Here is a 19,026-nt window from a genome sequence, read left to right as displayed (position 1 = left end):
CAACAGAGAAAATAGATATAAACGTTTCTACAGCCGGTTTTAATTCACTGCGTGTGTTTATGCGTTTAGTGGTAAAATGCCATAGTTTCTTGTAATTTAGATTTCAGTGAGTAAAACGTTAATTCCGTTCAGTATAATTTAAATGAGTACAATAAACAAACATTTAATAATTACACATTTAATGCTTGATCTTTTATCAACAATAATACTTTTTGATAGAGCTGCTCAGCTATGTGGGGAGAGCGCAGATCTACAAATCGAGGTGTTGTAAGTTTGATCCCAGGGAGAGGCCCCGCGACGATTTGATAAAAGACATTGTGTAATATCATTTCAGCATAAAACTGCTGTTATTGTCACTTTTCTGGGGTGTTTTAATAGGAGAGAAAACGTGTGTTAACAGAGAGATTCTCGCTCTCACGTGCTGTTATAACACATTTTTATATATGCGCGTTCAGTGGCAAAGCGTACACGTACACGTATTACGGCCCCAAAACGGATATTTCAAAAGGAAATGACGTCAACGTGAATAAACGACGTAGACTCTACCGCACATTTCAAGGAAATCTAATGACGTTGAGGGACAATATATTCATTTACTTGGGTTTTACGCGTTTAATGCTAGAATAGCGTTAGCGCATGTTCTTTTCTATTTATAACATCTTCAAAATCCCTCGGGAATCGTTGGTATCCTCGCCCTACGGGCTCGGGTACCAACCAGTCCCTCGGGATTCTGCAGATGTTACAACACGAAAACACATGCGTTATCCCTACATTCTTCCTCCTTCTCTGACCCAACACGAGAAAAAATGGCGTTAAATCCAAAAACAAAACAAACAAAAAGCGTCTTTTGTTTAAGTTTCCTACCTGACTTGTTTTCATCTCTGTCGGATAAAATATACCTGTCATTTTTTCTCAACTGCGATTACATTGTAAATATCATTTTTAAGATTGTTATATAGAGTATGAACAAAATGTAAATGATATTATCATTTATGGACCATATTCAAATTACTTTCAAACAGTTAAAATGAATTAATGCCAATACAAGTCAATGATTCGGTTTGCCTTTTCTAACTGATTGTTAGAGATCACCTATTATAAATGCCCTATGGAGACTACAGAAACATGCGCCCAGATGTACAAACATTATTATTGCTTTTATATATGATCGTTATTCAGATAATAAAATATAGTGTTCATTAATATGCACACACTTAACATTTCTTTTGTGTAACGGAGAAGTAAGTTACTTATTACATACATGTAATCCTTTTCTAAAATTCTTCCCCAGCTCTTACCTTTCTTATAATACGCTTTATTGCATCCAGTACTTTGTTTTGCATAAATTTGGAAAATGTGTTACGCATATGGAAATATCCAAGTGCTCTTATGTAATTTATCCACTTTGTAATATTATATACTTTTGGGTCAGTACAAGAATTCAAGCCTAACGTCAAAATCTATAAAAATGTATTCATGTTTCTTTGGAGATATCTTGTACAGTTGTTGATTTTTCATTCTTCTTTTATTAATGTACTTGGAAAACATTTACAGCACAAATTGAAAGAAAAACTAACTCAATCACATATGCTTTTATCAGATCTTACAATAAATTTAATATGAATTGATATCTAGAGGAAATTTTTTTCATTGAATTTGATGTTTGAATGTCATATGATCACTATTCGCATTAGCTTGTTTCAAACGATGTTTTAATACAACAACGATATGACGGTACATCTTGATGCCACTGTATTATGAACATTATGTCATTGCTTTGTACTATCCTAATTAAATCGTCATTTTATAATAAAAGCATTTCCTTAATGTTTGTACTTATCTGCTTTTATTATCCATGTTAATTGGGCAACTTGGTTTAGACTGTTATGCAAACTGGGGATATTTCTTCCTGAAACCAGAGATACTCGTTAAACACTTTTTACCTATAACCAGAAACTGGCAATAAAATAAGCAATTTTAATCAATAAGTTTATTTAGTCCAGTCTCCGTATGAAGTCTCGCGGGATTTCAACTGCTTACACTAGAGCTAATATCGTCGTTAGAGATCATCACAATCTCATTGCTTTAGTTAATAGAAAAGTATTGTTAGTTTCCAGAGGCTGTCAAATATGACACGATGGGCAAATGGATACTACTGAAATATTTAATCTAGTTAAACAAATCCATGAAAACAACCTGCAACATGACAATGAATTGTTTGTATTAAGTCTGCATAAATGAACGGGCCAAGTTATCTTTCATTTTATCCTTTTATGTGTTTTTGTTTTAATCTTGTATCATTCAAGGCCTGAACAACACAAAGCATATTATTTTGTACGATTTAATAGTCTATGTTTTTGCGTAGTGAATTAAGACTGTTAAAGTTATATTCAGAAGTGTTCTTCTGTTGCAGGGCCATTATGAAAACAAATGTTTATCAAACTTGTATTATTGCGAGAAAAACATGTGCTACCTGATCACATGTACTCTATGAAGTGAGGTACTTAATAATATATAAAACGCCAGGTATGCATACTTCCCAATTGAATAATGACATTGTAATTGAATGCTTACAAGCACGTCTCTAAGTTTTACTGTTAATTTACGTCAGCAATTTGTCTTGTGTTATGCACAAAAGAGCATATTGTAAATGGATAATAATGTAACAAAAATGCTCAAAATACTTTTGTATGTTTTGCAATGCATTTATTGCAAGACAAACAATTGAATTGTGCCTTTATGACGAGTCGATTTAAGTGTTTCAAACCCGTAATACACAAGAATTTCGGTTACTTCAGCATCAAACAAGACAGGAAGTATTTTGCATTATGTTTAGAATTGATGAATTACTGTACCCTCATTATTTAAAGGCACTGGACTCAAGATCGTACAACAAAAAAGAGGGGGGAAAAATAGGTATCAGGAAATAAATGCTATATTTCTTAAGAAAGCTTTGAAACTTAAATACTGACGTACTATATGCTATGGAGACACATGAGAAATAGTCGTTTTTACTAGTTTTTACATTGACAACTGAAAAGCGTTTGTAACGCTTTACTCGAGGTATACTGCTTTAATCATAATTCTAATACGACCAGGCAATGCTTAAATCATCACAACGATATTATGTTGATGTCACGTCGATGTGATATATAGCGCCATGTACGCATCGAGAAATAGCGCTTTCAAAATTGTTCAAATAGTTTACTTAAAGCACGTTTAAAACTAAATGTCGCATAGCACAACTGTATTGATTGATTTACACACACACTGAGTTGGTAATTCGTTGTGCAGAATAAGTCGCCATCGTTTGCACTTTAACTGAACTATTCCGCAAGACGTATTACCATTTCCGGTCCAGGCGTGCATAAACAAAGGAGCGTGACGCCATACATCCGCGAAGAAACAGTTCTATCACATTTGAACTAATTCTTACAATAAAAGAGGTATTAGAATCGAAATAATTTATAGCAAAGCCATGTTTGTTTATAAACTCCGGCGGTTATACGTCGTACGAAATAATTCAATCGGGCTACGCCCTCGTGAAATTATTACGCTCTACGTATAACCGCCCATCGTGTATAAATAGTGTTAAAACACGGTTTTATTTGAGGATGCATTAAAATAATCAAATATTTCAGAAAAGTGTTACCAAGATCAGTGTTATGTCTTTATTGCCACTTTCAAAGGTTTAATATCTCAAATATTACCTGACATAAAAACATATTACAGTAAATATTTGCAGAACATCAACCTTTTACTATGATTTAGTACCTAAGAAAATTAATATTCTTGCTGAAGAGTCAAATGATTTGTAACTTATGGTTACCTGAAAATTGTAAACGCGCATGCTGTTTCGGACATCTAGGATCTAGAATAAGTTATCAGGCATGAAATTCAGTGAGATTTTACGCATACATTTTAAAGCTGATTTTGATGTAAGTGTTGAGCTATATTTCTATCAAGTCAATGTACTGTCTTTGGAAAACAGAATCAGTACAAATTAACCCAAACACTGCACGCAGAACATTTATTATAAGCTTACATTAACTTCCGACAGAAAATAGATTCAAACGTTATTTTCAGCTGTTTTAATTCATTTTGTGTGTTTATATATAATAAATACGTTTAGGAGTAACAGATCTCGTACAGTTTCTTGTAATTGTAGATTTAAAATGTTAATTTCGTTCTGTATACGTAAAATGAATACAATACTTATTATTCGTGAAATGAACCTTTGAATAATTAAACATATAAACCTTGATTTTTTATCAACAATAATATTTTTGATAGAACTGCAACTTTCGTGTTCTTCTTTTTCCTAACTTGTTTTCATAGTTGTCGTAAAATATGATCCTGTCATTTTTCTCCTCAGCTGTGGTAACATTGTTATAATCATGGTTAGAGACGTTTATTTCAGTCAGTTAACCTAACAAATATTCCTGGATATCTTACCAGACTTGCCTTTTCCCCGCAAGTAACTACCAACTTCCCCACATGAATCAGAGGTGGAGGATGAACTATCTTTTGGCACAATGTTTTTTTTATCAAATCGTCATCGAGAACATATGCCTCGCCCGGGGATCGAACTCATTGATCCGTACATCTGCGCTCTCCCTAAGGAGCTAAGGGGGCGTTATAGGTCATTTTATAAATTTATAATTACAGAAGCATGATTCCAGATGTAAAAACATCGTTATTGCGTTTGTAAATGGTCTTTAATTAGATAATGAAATATATGCTTACTGATACTCACACACTTAATCAGAAGGAGCGTCAAAGAAAGTTACTTGTGACATATTCTTTACTCCTGATTCAGTATATAACGTTTTACGCAATTACACATGGAAGATATTCCATTGCATTCTGATATTCTATTGAATTTTGTCTGTTGACAAGAACATTGTGCAGAAAATTGGGAATTAAGAATAAGGAATAAGTAACTTACATTACGCTTATTAATGATGGTCAAGAATACGTATCAATTAACGAAGCATTTACTTGGCCACATTTCCCCTGAAACGATAAACAGGACGATTATACACTTAAAGCTCCTTGTGCATGTGACTCATTATCCTACCTGGAAAAAAATGGTAGAAATAAATTACAACAGAGAACAAATTAAGGCTGGATATTTAACGTACAGTTTAATAATGACCATCATATGAATTGATACATGTTATATTGGAATGTCTTATCAAAATTGCTTTTTATCCCTTTCTTTGGGGGTCATAGAGAACTTTAGAGAACACACAAACCATGTTGCTTCATGCATTTTAGATATATCCTTATGTATGCTTGTAACTGCCATGCCTTCATGTCAATTTTTAGAGTTATTTGATAAGTTAATAGTATTTCCCTCGGTAACGTGGACGACTCTAGAATTGTTGCAGGTCTACATGGAGCAGTCAACCTAAAGGACACATTATGTGTGGGGAATTCCATTATATTATATTTTATCTATACATTCTGTACAATATATAAACGGTACAACAGAAACTATGAATTATTACAGGACGTGTAAATAAATAACAGAAAATAACAAAACAAAACCAAAAAAAAAAAAAAAAAAAAAAAAAAAAAAAAAAAAAAAAAAAAAAAAAAAAAAAAAACGAACAAGAGAATCGTTCACATATTCTTAGGAATGTAAAGTCATTAGATCCATCACCGCGTTCATTGGCTTTGGTGTATTCCTGACTGTATTCTGTAGCACACAATACCGTCCTCAATCAGGATGCACGTTTTAAAACACCAGTGAACATTTTTATAGGTTAAATTAATACTTCACGTTACCGTTTTCTTCATGATGTGTATGGACTCGGTGCTTGGAAGTGGGCGCTTACAGCAGAACTTCAAAACCAATTCAAAATGTGATTTTTCAGGAACATTTCTTTGAAATTTCAAGTACATCGACATTTAGTATTTACATTGATATATATATTATAAATCACTACATATTCACAATGACTTAGCTTGACTTTCGTACACTTTCGTAGGCTTTCAAAAAATAGTAAACCTAATTGTATATTTCGTTTTACGTAGAGTTTTATGTATTCATATGATGGGCTGATATTTACAGTTGATTACACAAGACGGTTTTATTGAAACACACGTATACCTTTCCCGAATCAAATTAAAGGCACTCGCTACAGTTTTTCCGGACGGGTCGATATTTACCCCAACACCGTGCCAATTTGGTTGTATCTCTAATCGATTTCGCTCACTACAGAGTTGGAGCTGTCTTCTTCGCATGCCCGGAAGTAATTATCTAATGTCGCGTACGGCAAAAGTTCGTAAATTATTGTATGTTCGCATACATTTAATGTAAAATATGCATAATATACTGACTAAATGTTACGGTAAGTATCACCATGGTTATAAAATATATACATTTAAAGTACATTTAGTTCAACTTGCTTCAATCCGACATATACTGGAGTGTGTAATTTATACCGGAGCTCCAACTCTGCATTGAGTCACAGCTGTTTCTAATCCCGTACCGTACCCATACCGTACATCCGTATTCGTAATCTATAGGTTTTATTCAAAGAAAGGCGGAAACTTAGATCGTTCTATGACATCAAAATGCTTCAGAAACACCTTAAAATCCGCTTATTAAGAAATCTGCCGTTTGATAATTTGATATATCTCTAAATCATTTGCTCAAACACTCAAATTGTACCACGTTGTAATTTGATTTAAGCGAAATCTAATATGGTGACCTATCAATTTTCTTTCTGTTTTAGATTAGGTAGACATTACCAAAGGTATGTGCAGAGTTTGATTAAATTCTATTAAGTGAAACTCGACAAAATAGCAGAAGTACCACTTTAAAATTGACAAAAATATGCAAAAATAACCCTTGGGTCTGCTGAACAAGTATTCCTTTCTTTACAAAATCATTTTCTTTTGATTTCTCAGAGCTTGTTTCAAATAGATATATTGTTTTATTTGTTTATAAAAATGCTTAGATATCAAATTTATGCTGGTTATTGTACTTTACTGAAATATATTTTAGGATTATAGAAATTAAAAAAAAATGTTAAAAATAGCACCATATCTAGGAGCAAATTAAATTGAAACAAATCTGGTGACCTAGTAATTTTATTTCATTTTTCAATACATCATCACATGATCTTTTAATACAAAACATTTCATCAAAATCTATTATTGAGAAAAAAATTACGAAACTGTAGCGAGCGTCCTTAAAGGTTGTAAGTGAATTATTGTTGCTATGGCAACGCAGTTCAAATTAAGAACATATTTGAGTAAGTACTCTTATTATCAATATTAACATATTTTTCCGTTTTAGACCAATTTAAAAATGTACTGGTAATTAGATATTTTTATGTACTAATGTCTCTTTTGTGGGTTGGCGAACCATATGTACATGTAGCAAGTACTATTCGCATTAATAATTAGTTTAAAATGATAGTCTCTCAAATATTAAAGTTGTGATATCACTTTTCCATTGCATGTCTCTCTATGCCATGTCACTTTTCAAGGTCGAGATTGGAAATAAGAGATGTTTCTCTTTATTGTGTCATCCTTTACGTAATTGACATGTGGTTGACATGGACGTATGCTATGTTTGTATTTTAAAGATACAGTACGTATTCTTCCTAATTAAAAGTTTGCTTTCAATGTATACATTTATTTGTTTATTTAACTACTTGTTGTTATTTAAGTTATAATAACATGTTGATGTACATAATATTTAGAAATAAATCTATGTATTTGTAGTGACGATAATTTAAACCTTGCAATTTTAGTTGAACTGATCGTGTTAGATGTTAGTTATGTCATTTTATAGATCCTAAGTAGTGCGCGTTTTACGCATTAATTTGACTAAAAGCAATACACATTACATATGCATTTTTAAATCTTTTTATAGATAAATAAATAAATAAATAAATAAAAACAAATTTTATTTTATGCTTTTCAGTGAAATACAGAAATTTTTCAGTGAAATAAAATTGATATTTTACTGCTTCAAACAGTGAAAATATCAATTTTATTTTTCACTGGTACGGAACTACACTTGAATGCGAATGAATATGAACTATATACAATCTTAAATTCCTTGCAAAATATACTTCAGTAAAGATATAGATGTATATAAATACTTAGGGGATCATAAATATATACGTTCCATCGTAATAAAATCTGAATGAAATCTGGAATTGTATAGAACTATTTGACAGTTTTTCTAAATAGATATCATGACGTCATAAAATATGACGTCATGATGCGATGCACGTGACACTGCGCGGCTAAAATGGATACAATTTGTTTAAAACCATTGAAAATACATAAAATAAAAATACAATTTGTTTGTTTCAATGTAAGATCGAAATATATTTCACTCGTAAACACCATAATTTACATTTTCACTCGTGGCTGCACCACTCGTGAAAATATCAAATTATAGTGTTCACTCGGTGAAATAAATATTTTGATCTTACACTGAAACAAACAAATATCCTCTATATAATCTCTGTATATATCATGTATTTAAATCTTAATTAACTGAATTTACGATTAGAAGACGATCATTATGTGTTGCCATCGATGTGAAAAACATAATCAAAGTACTGAAAGTACAGAAAGGCTGGCTACCACAAAACACTGGATGAAATCTGTGCGGGAAAGATGTTTGCAAAATCTTAGATATTATAGGTTTTCCATATCAAACTAAGGCGATCATAGGGTATTGATGTGATGATCCATCTTGATTAACTTGTGAAGGTAGTGTAAGGATATTACAGACTACAGATGGTGAAAAAATACACTGTGTTTGCTTCATCGGGGATAACATAATTAGTGAGACAAAACGGCACATAATGCTCACTTGGGAATCTGAAACCACAAAAATTAATATCTTACTAAATAGTCAGGTTCCGAGAACGTAATCCAATCAAACCACATAGGATAATGAACACAATTTATAGTTTATTCGAGAAACATAGTTTATCAAAATTAAACCATGGTTTACGGTCGATATATTAGGATTAAAAATCAACCATGAATTTCGGATGTGAACCTGCGTTTACGAATCTTGAACCCCTGTATTGTACCCCGCCTAGGTTTATGATCTAAAACCATAGTTTACAGACGTAACTTGTATGGAAATCGTCCAATAATTACATGAACCCAGGTTCACAGTCGAAAAACTAGTATTCACAATTGATAAACTAGGTTATTCAAACTTAAAAACATGTAAACCTATTCTTTCGAGCGGAAACAAAGGATAATGTCGTAAACCATAGTTCACACTCGTAAACATATGTCCACGTTTGTAAACCCAAGTTAAAGTTCAAATGAGAAACCTAGTTTATCGAACGTAAACATGGATTCAGCGTAAACTATGGTTTACGCCTGTTGTCCTATGTTTTCCCACGAAAACATATATTAGTATTCGATAATCCTAGTTTTTCGACCAAGAATGTAATTATTAGACTGCCGCGAACAATTGTTTATGGGCATGAACCTATGTTTACGACCATGAACTTGAGTTTACGAGATGAACCATAGTTTACGAACGTGAACCTAGGTTTACGTTAGTAAAATTGGTTTCTTGAACAAAACTATAATTTTTGGTCATAATCCTATGTTCAAGAGCCAGAACCTATGTTTACGACCATGAACTTGAGTTTACGAGATGAACCATAGTTTACGAACGTGAACCTAGGTGAACCCTTGATTACGCCCGTAAACATAGGTTCACACTCATGAACTTAGATTAACGACCGAAATTCATAATTCACTTGAAAAAAAAAACTAGTTTAAACCTAGGTTCACGGGTGTAAACTATGGTCACCGCCCGTTATCTTATGTTTCGCTCGAAAATATCGGTAAGTATTCGAAAAACTTGGTTTTACGTTCGAAAAACCTAGTTTGTCGATTGTTGACACTAGTTTTTCGATCATGAACCTGGGTTCACGTTATTATTGGGCAATTGGCGTGCCATATCCATTTATATATGTTTATAAAGAAGCAATAATAAACATTGAGGGACATAATATCAGATAAAGTATAAAGGTAGGAAACACAACATCTATACTTCGATATGCAACCCCCCTCCCCATCCACACACATACACAAACACATTTATGAAGGTATGAACACTGATCAGATGGGGTGATTTTCTTGTCGGTATGAGGGAATACCACTATAAACCGGACTATTAATGATAATGGTCTAGTCCTGTTCCTTCCCTAATACGATAATTAGGAAAATTGCCGGACTCGTAATAGTGTACCTCCTTTTTCTGAAAAGTATTCCATTCCTACCATAGGTTGCTTTAACTAATCTTTTCAGGAAGGCGTAGGTTCAAGCACCACTAGGACCAATCTTTGTTCATTATATTTCTTCTTTCTAGTAAGAAAAACTGTTGTGTTTTTATACAATACTTATTATCACTGATTTGTCGTACAAAAGCTGACATTTTTCATTTGATTAGCCATTTCTTGCTGTTTAAATTGAATTTAACCTGAAGAGTGAATGTTTAGACATTTGCATCTATTCTTTAGTTTACAAAGTTTGGAAGAAATGTAGGTAGGTTTTACTTCTGTCCTATGTTTCTTTTTGAATGCAGAGAGCAAGGCTATAATTCTTAAGAGTTGGAGCTTAATTTCTGTCCGATTAAATTCTCTTACTCGAGGCTCCAAAGAAAAATTGTTATCGACAATTTTATTTTGTGTTTTATAATTGTTAAGCAATACTTTGAGGTTTCATTTAGAAACATATGAGGTAAAATGACTTCTCTGCGATCGTTTTGCGCAATGCCTATCACTTAAATTTGTCTCTGTTTCAGCTGGAGGAAAAACATAATTTATACAAGATTTACAAATAAAAGAAACAATCAAACAACAACGACACAGTAAAAGCCGTTTAAAGATGCAACACAGTGCGAAACAGTGTTAAGGTATTAGGCCCCTAATAGTAATGTTTAAAAAAATGGCATTTGCTGGGTATATTCTTACAGTTGACCATGCTTCGCACTTATATGCAAATTTTTAAAAACTTTTACCGTGCCGTTTTTTTATGAATTTTGTGTAATTTATGGTATTTCCTCAAGTTCAAGTAGAGACAAATTTCGAAGTAGTGGCCTTTATCCAAAACGTTTGCAGAGAATTCATTAAACCATTATTTTTTATGAAAGAAACATCAAACTATTGGTAAACAATTATAAAACTTAAAAATAAAAACTGTCAGTACCATTATTTCTAGGGTGCCTCAAGTAAATGGATTTAATGAGACAGAATTCTAACTCGAACATTGAAAAATTAAAGTCGAATCCTACAGATCTGTTTTGAATTTTGCTCACTTCATTCAAAAATAACATTGGGGCAGAAGTAAAACCTACCTAAATCTGTTCCACAATAGGTAATCTAAAGAATGAAGGCAAAATAGAGAACTTTTACCACACGTAACTCAGTATTTTTAAAGATGTCTAACTCTACCCCTTTTGTTTCAGAGGTAAATTCACTTTGATAAGCAAGAAATCGTTTATCAAATGATTTTTTTCTCCACTTTTGTACAATAAATCAATAACAAGTCTTGAAAGAAGTAAAAACTTACAAGAAAAAAAGGAAAATAAGGGGAAAAAAATTTGGTCCCAGTGGGGTTTGAACCTACGCCCCCGTGAAAATTGCAGTCAAAGTAGGTTTATGGTAGAAATTGAATACCCTTCAAAAAGGAGGTACTCTATTATGGGCCTAATACCTTAAATTCAGGGCTGTATTAATTAATGCATTTGTTAAACATTTCCGTTACGGGTCCACTATCTTAATAGAACCTGAAATACAGCAAAAAAACGTGTGTTTAAACAAAAATCGCTTACATCTACGCCCTTTAAACAAAATGGTGACAAGGCACTTTTTGCAATTCGCCAGAACGTTTCTAAAATGAATTTAGTATAGAAATAGCAAAAAGAAAAAAAGAAAGAATGAAAAAAATATATAGCATGGTCACTCTTTAGACATACAACTCGTAGAATATGGTCATTTTTTCCTTTTCACGTTACTGTGGCAATTCCACGCAGCGATTACGTCCCTTAGTACCTATAGCAAATGATTTGAAAGAATAGAGTCTTACAACTTTAGCCTTAAATATAAGACCTGACATAACTCGTATCACTATAAGTTCATTTTAATTGATATTTCATATTTCTCATTTTCCATGTTATGTCAGGTCGTCGGATAATGCGCAGTGTAACTAAAATCGACAATTGTTTCTCGGAACCAGCGTTTGTTTAATTAGCTATTTACAGACCGGAGTCATAATCTATAACGAAACGGTCAACAGTGTTGGGCTACGAAAAAGTTCCATTCATATAGATATTTCATTCATAGGGGCGAATTAATTTACCATCATTATGTAATATTTTCTAATATTATCTTTCAAGTATTAACCGTTAGAAAAATAAAACATTAATATAACATGTTAAAGCAAATAGATTTACTAAATGAGGTAAGTTTAACAATCTTTATACAACTCTGTGGCAAAACTGATAAACGTGGCGAACTATTTGAATTGAGCATGAAATGGTTTTGTGTTGTCAGTCTCAGCACCTTTGAACTTTTGTTGAACTTTGCAGAATTTCGATTTATGGTTATAATAGTCTTGCGAATAAATTCGCCAGCCTAAAAACCGTGCTATCAAAGAAACTAAAATGTTGTATTACCTCTAACACCGCATGGTACTCGGGTTTACAAGGTAAATGAGATCACATCTCTCACTTTCAATAATCGTTTACATTAGGTATTGTTGTTAGAATCTGGAAAAGAAATATACAATCATTAATTAGCCCACATATGCCAAACGTTCAAACATCTTTGAGTATGTTCATGTTGAAAATCAAGAGTATCTGGAAGACATTTTGCGGTTCGCCTACTATGAATTAATGAAGTTACCATGACATGATAGATGGAATTGTGATCTCTTCATGCGATCTGAAAAAAATTGGTTACGCCTAAATGTTGGTCTGAACTATTTGATTTGTTGCACATATTTCATCCATTATCAGCGTTTAACTATCTCTCGTCTTACATATTATTTCATACTTTTTATTTATTAAATATGCTATTTTCATGGCGTGAGGTCAGTTTCAGCAAGTGAATAAATACGGATAATCCCCACGTATGATTGTGTGTAATTAGCAAAGGCATGTTATAGCGTCAGGGATAATTATGTTGAAACTGTCAATGTAGTCAATAAAGATATGCGAAATCTTAAAAATAAATCGTCTGTATAATGCAATACTTATAAATTGTAAGAATAAAACTATTTCCTAAAAAGTTTTTCCTCAGTTGTTTTTTTTTTCATCTGTGTTATTTAAGCAATCTGCATCAGGCCTGTTATCAACGCGTGTTATGTCTCCCTGTTATACTGACGTGTAGAGGGTATAAAAAACGAAACAAAATGATAAAGAAAAAGAACTTAAACATGACTTAAACAACAACAACAACAACAACAAATCTTTATTCGTATTTCTCTATAGCTCGAACAAGGCTGTAAAATATCTGATTGGTATTCGTTTTCAACATTTTTATAACTCATGGCCATGATATTATTGGAAAATCAGATTCCTATGTTAACAGACGTTGTAAAACCGACCTTCTGTCCGCTTCTGTACTTTAGAAAACCTTTTTTTCAGAAGTTAAACGCTTTTGACTATAACCAGAAATTGCCAGTTAAAGAGGCAATTAAAGACAATTTATTTTATTACGTCTAATCTAGATCTAAAGTCCCGCGAGATTTCAACACATTCATGTCATCTTGGCGCTTTACAATCTTACTGACTTTGTTAATACAATGAAGGAAACTCTTGTTAGTGTTTATAGAAGCAACAAAAACGTGACATATGTTACATAACCATATAATGCTTCAAAGCAGAAATTCATAAAAGTAACAGGAGCAGTGTCATAATTGAACAAGCTCTGTAATAATACTTTTACAACAAAATGAATTCAGTAATAAGGTAGTTTTCATGCATTAGAATGTTGGTACATGTTTTAATCTAAGCACAACCTGATGATACAAAGCTATGTATATTACATGAAGAAGCACGTTTTAAAGCACGTTTTCTATTCAGCAATAACATTTTATCTAGTGAATTTCTATTAAAGAAAAACTGCATTCATATGAACATTTTCTGTAAAAAGGAATTTATGTTTATATAGCATATCTAAGACGTAACGAAGCAAAAATCTTCTGTACACAAGTCTACTGATACGGATTACACAAATATCCCTCTGGTTGTTACTTATAATTAGGTAAGCATATACCAGTTGATTTTACAAAGACCTATGTTATAAAACAAATCTATGTGCAGCTCATCACTATGTTCGTTGGGTACTGCAGAAAATTTAACTTAATTACATTAAAATGCCTGCAAAGACAAGTCTGCTTTATTTAGATTACATCATTACATAAAATGCAAATCAATTCTTACATTGTGAAATCATTAATAATCGTGAGGACTAATATTCTTTGATTTTGTCGTTGCCTCAACCAACAAATAAGGAGCGCTGCTTTCTATTTATCTCCTTTAGTTGAAATCCTCGATCCCATATCCTAATGAAACAGCCGTTTTGGTCAAAACCAGGAAATTGTATACCTACGAAATTAAGTGATGTCACAGTAGTTATTTACCTTTCACAAAATCCAAAAAACATGCAGTTTTGACAGAAAGAAGCTTATTGAAATTGTCCCGTTCTCGTATTGTATAAAGCAAAAGAAAAAAGAAATCAGTCATTGTAAATGGAAGCAGTTATATTTAGAAATATACATTAATTTGTTTAAAATTTATGTTTTGCGAAAAACCATATGCTATTTAATTAGTATTTGTGATAAACCAACCGAAGATAATAAGCATGTGCCATTTCTAATGAACCGAGCAAAATGTTTATACATGTGCTCTATGAAGTGAGCTACTTCATAAACAAAACGCCAGGTACGCATAGTCCACAGTTAATTACAGCAAAACTAACAAGCGCATATCCTTCCCTGTGTCAGGGTTTGTTTACACCAGCAATATCCCTTGTGATTTTAAAACAATACATTGTTATTGGATGAGCCATTTTGTGTCATGGTCAATGATGGTAAGCCTATACCAACTGAGTTAATATACAACTACGAAATAAATCTATGTGCAGCTACTTACTATGTTCGCTTTGCAAATTGTTTCACTTAATTATAAATATCAAACTTAAATGCAAACAAACAGATCTTTTTTTCATGTCAAAGCTTTTCATACTGAACTTTCCAGACAATGACGTCCACCCTTAAATTCCGAAGAACAATTCAAAATTTCGGAAGAAAATATCAAATATCTCTGGGACTATTCTGTTCTATTTTTTGTTCTTTTCATGGACTTGCCAAAGCACAGTAAAGCATATTTTTCGAGTTCTCATGTGTAATTATCATCGAATACAATTTCAGCATGGCTGACTGCTCTGCAAGTTCGCTTGCACAAAACAAATCCTAATAAAGTGTAAGCGGTCTTCTAGAAAACTGTTTTTGATTTAAAATGAATCTATTGCATGACAATTAAGTGCGAACTGGATAATACTTCATTTTATTTAAATCTTTAGCTTCGTTCGAGACTCTTACATCTTTGCTAGAGCTGATGGGACTTACGGCAGAATTTATATGTAGGGAATAACCTTGCAAAGGTGTTCCAAAAATATATCTATACACCATATTAACTAAAGGTTAAATATACTTCTACTTCTATGTATGGGATACTCGTCTGCAAATCCACTGAGTAGACATCATCGACGAGGTGCGGGTGTGTGAATTGTGCTTCATTTAAAACGCGGGCTACGCGGCGTCAGGCGTTCCCAGATAAGTCATGAAACGTTAAAAAGTGAATTGTGTGAGTTACAATGGTATGGCAATTCATTACACATTGGTTTATTAAAATCCAACATGTATTCATACTCTGTAGGTGGTATCTATTTACATTGTGACATGTGTACATAAAACCTTTCGCAAATGAAGCAAGAAGCAACTACATGTATGCCCTCTTTTACTATTGCCGGGGAGAAGTAGTCTGGTTTCTCAAATGAATGAGTTTTGGCACTTGTATTTAGAAGTTGCTTTGATACAAGTGTAGACTTTTATTATCTCTTCAGTCAATTTACTTTCTTCAAAAAATATCAAAAAATCTTCCGTCTGCACGCAGTACATTCATTATCACCTTATTAACTTCCGTCTCAGAAGGTAGTTCTAAACGTTTTTACAGCCGTTTTATTTGCGATGTTCACATACATGTGTTTATTCGTTTAGAAGCAACATATATATGATTTTGTAAAACGATGATTTCGTTCAACGTACCTGCAAATAAATAAGTTCCATACCAATTATTCGTGAAACGATCTTGGGATACTTAAATTTTCCTCCTTCTTCCTGATTTATTAAAATATCTGGAGTATTAAATATTCATGTCAAGTATGCGATAAAACTGTTGGCTTCTCTACATAGTGCGACAATAAATGTAAAGATTTTTATATAAGAGAAATATTTGAATAATATTTCCAGATTTCTTAAGGTAAATATGTGTCAGCTACTTTAATTGATTTATATGCCTTTTCCCATTGATTGTCAGAGCTCACCCTTTGTATAAAACCATATAAACAGGTCCATTGATCATGTAACTGCTATATGTAAAGCGCATTTGAACGTGTTTATCATGATAAGGGCTCTGTATAAATCTGGTATAATAATGATTATAATGTACTTCTTTATTGTTTTGGTTTCTTTTTGTTTCATTTAAAGATTATAACCTATCTAGATATAAGCGAGTCTAATATATATATGGTCAGCATTTTAGTACGAAGTTTATAAAAGTGAAACAGATATGTTTCACATGTATTGTAAACTAACAAACATTGAGAAATTAACGTATGTTTAAGCAAAACAATGTTTAAACAGTAGGTTATTTTTTATTTACCAGAATAACTCTCCCCTTTACCAATTAACAAAGTATTTGCTTAATAATGTTTTCCCCAACTAGATGTTTATATAGAAAGATGACATACATTACTGTAGTTCCTGATACATTGTAAAAAAATGTCTGGGACTCATTAGTCTACCTGGAATAACTTCAAGAAGAAGGAACAAATGAAAACATACATTATTGTTCGCGTTAACTTTGAAAGGAATATACACCACGATGTTAGACTACCAACTTGTTATAGGATTTTGTATTGTTTGAATATCTTACTAAAGTTTCTTTTTTGTTGGTTTTCTAAATATAATGTTTAATTTTATTTCGCTGTGCGCTGTGACTTGGGTGAATATCATCTCATTGGAGAGCACGAGACACTGAAAATATCGAATTAAGGTAACATTTTTCTTTTATCATAAACTAAGAGCAACACAAATCCTTTTTTCATGCTTATGCTTTAGTATCCGCTGCCGGTCATTTGGGCATTTTGGCATTACTATGCGTATTTCAAAAGGGTCAACATCTTAAGATTTTAATATGAACAATGCTTCCAACCCAGGATTGATTTGGTATGATGTTGACATTGCAAAAGGCTAAATAGTTCAATAGCTAAGATGGAAATTACCCCGAGTCGGTAATACCTATACAACTGAAATCTTGTATAATCTTTAACACCATATAATATTCAGCTTTACAAGTTAAATTAGACCTCGCATCTTTCACTTTCTAGAATCGTTAATGTTGGCTTGTTTTCTTGATGTTATTTGAAGCTGCTGGAAAAGCAGTAAACAATCAGTAATTCATCTACACGTGCAGAACAATCAAACAATCATTAAATATGTTCACGCTGGAAATCAAGTTTTCTCCTTCCACGAATTTAAGTAGTCAGCTTAATATGTCAGCATGTATCTGATTAAGAAATGGTGAAATTATCATGCAATGTCAAAAGGTTTGTCAGAAGGTTATTTGGGTGAGCTTAAAATGGTTTCTGCGAATAGTTTACCCAATTGTCTATTGTTAATAAAACAAATGTTCTGGGTAATACTGGCATTGAAGTATAGACTGCACTTGTTGACAGAGAATTAAAATTGGGTGTTTAAAAACATGAGTATTAAATAATTTTGTATATAAATACTGATAATAATGTTTTATATTGATATAATTAGTGTTGTCCCTCACCGGTGCAGGTTCGAGCCTCACTCGGGGCGTTGAATTCTTTATGTGAGGAAGCCATCTAGCTGGCTAACGGAAGATCGGTGGTTCTACTCAGGTATCCGCCCGTGACGAAATAATGTACGGAGGGGCACCTGGGGTCTTCCTCCACCATCAAAGCTGGAAAGTCGCCACATGATCTATAAAAACTAATCGAATGGCTTGTCGGTCAATAGCAAAAACTATAAACCCTTAGTCTTCAGACCCCGTGCAATAGTTCTGAATATTTATCGGCAAGCCACCATTCAATAAGTGAAAACATTTAATTTGATATTTATAACAATGACAATTATAATGAAATAAAAATAACTGTGACTGATACCTATTAATGGTAATGATACATACTTATCTAAACAACCCATACGACATCAATTATAATGTTAATGATCATCATTGTATGTTTATATATAAAGTGGACTCGTTTTTCGTTTGAACCAGTACATATAGGCAAGTAGCATGAGCCAACTTACAGAGAAAATAAAGTTTTTAATTGTCCTTAAAGTAATGTAAAATAGATCTGACATTTTCTTAACGTCATTTTAATATTTCTTTTTATTCACCTTTATTATCCCTGTTAAGAGTTTCCGGGCTGTGCTATTTCCTCCTAAAAACTTGTATCTTCGTTAAACACTTTTTTGCCTATAACCAGAAATGTGCTGTCAAAAAAGCAATTTTATATAATTTGCTTTATTAAGTCTAAATCTCACAGGATTTCAACAGCTTAAACTCGAGACATAGATGTCGTTTGGACACACCAAAATCTCATTTACTTTGCTAATAGAAAAGTCTTATAAGCGTTTCCAGAAGCTGTCAAATATGACATGAAGGGCATAATGATACTGCTGGTAATATCTTTA

The 19,026-nt window shown here is 32.6% G+C and overlaps 1 protein-coding gene across 2 annotated transcripts in view; it reads left to right on the top strand.

Moving 5' to 3' along the window:
* Nucleotides 1–19,026, top strand: part of LOC123533786 (glutamate receptor ionotropic, NMDA 2B-like) — a 271,661-nt gene that overhangs the window by 9,273 nt on the left and 243,362 nt on the right. Inside the window, exon 1 of one of the 2 annotated variants that reach the window (XM_045315655.2) lies at nt 17,124–17,353. The exons of the other annotated variant lie outside the window; for it this stretch is intronic. The gene's annotated coding sequence lies outside the window, so the exon portion shown is untranslated. Of the gene's footprint in view, nt 1–17,123; nt 17,354–19,026 lie in introns of those variants that run through there. 2 annotated transcript variants of the gene reach the window in all.

Source organism: Mercenaria mercenaria, chromosome 12 (genome assembly GCF_021730395.1).
Source record: "Mercenaria mercenaria strain notata chromosome 12, MADL_Memer_1, whole genome shotgun sequence".
Lineage (NCBI taxonomy): Eukaryota > Metazoa > Mollusca > Bivalvia > Venerida > Veneridae > Mercenaria > Mercenaria mercenaria.
This window is presented reverse-complemented; position numbering and strand designations above follow the sequence as displayed.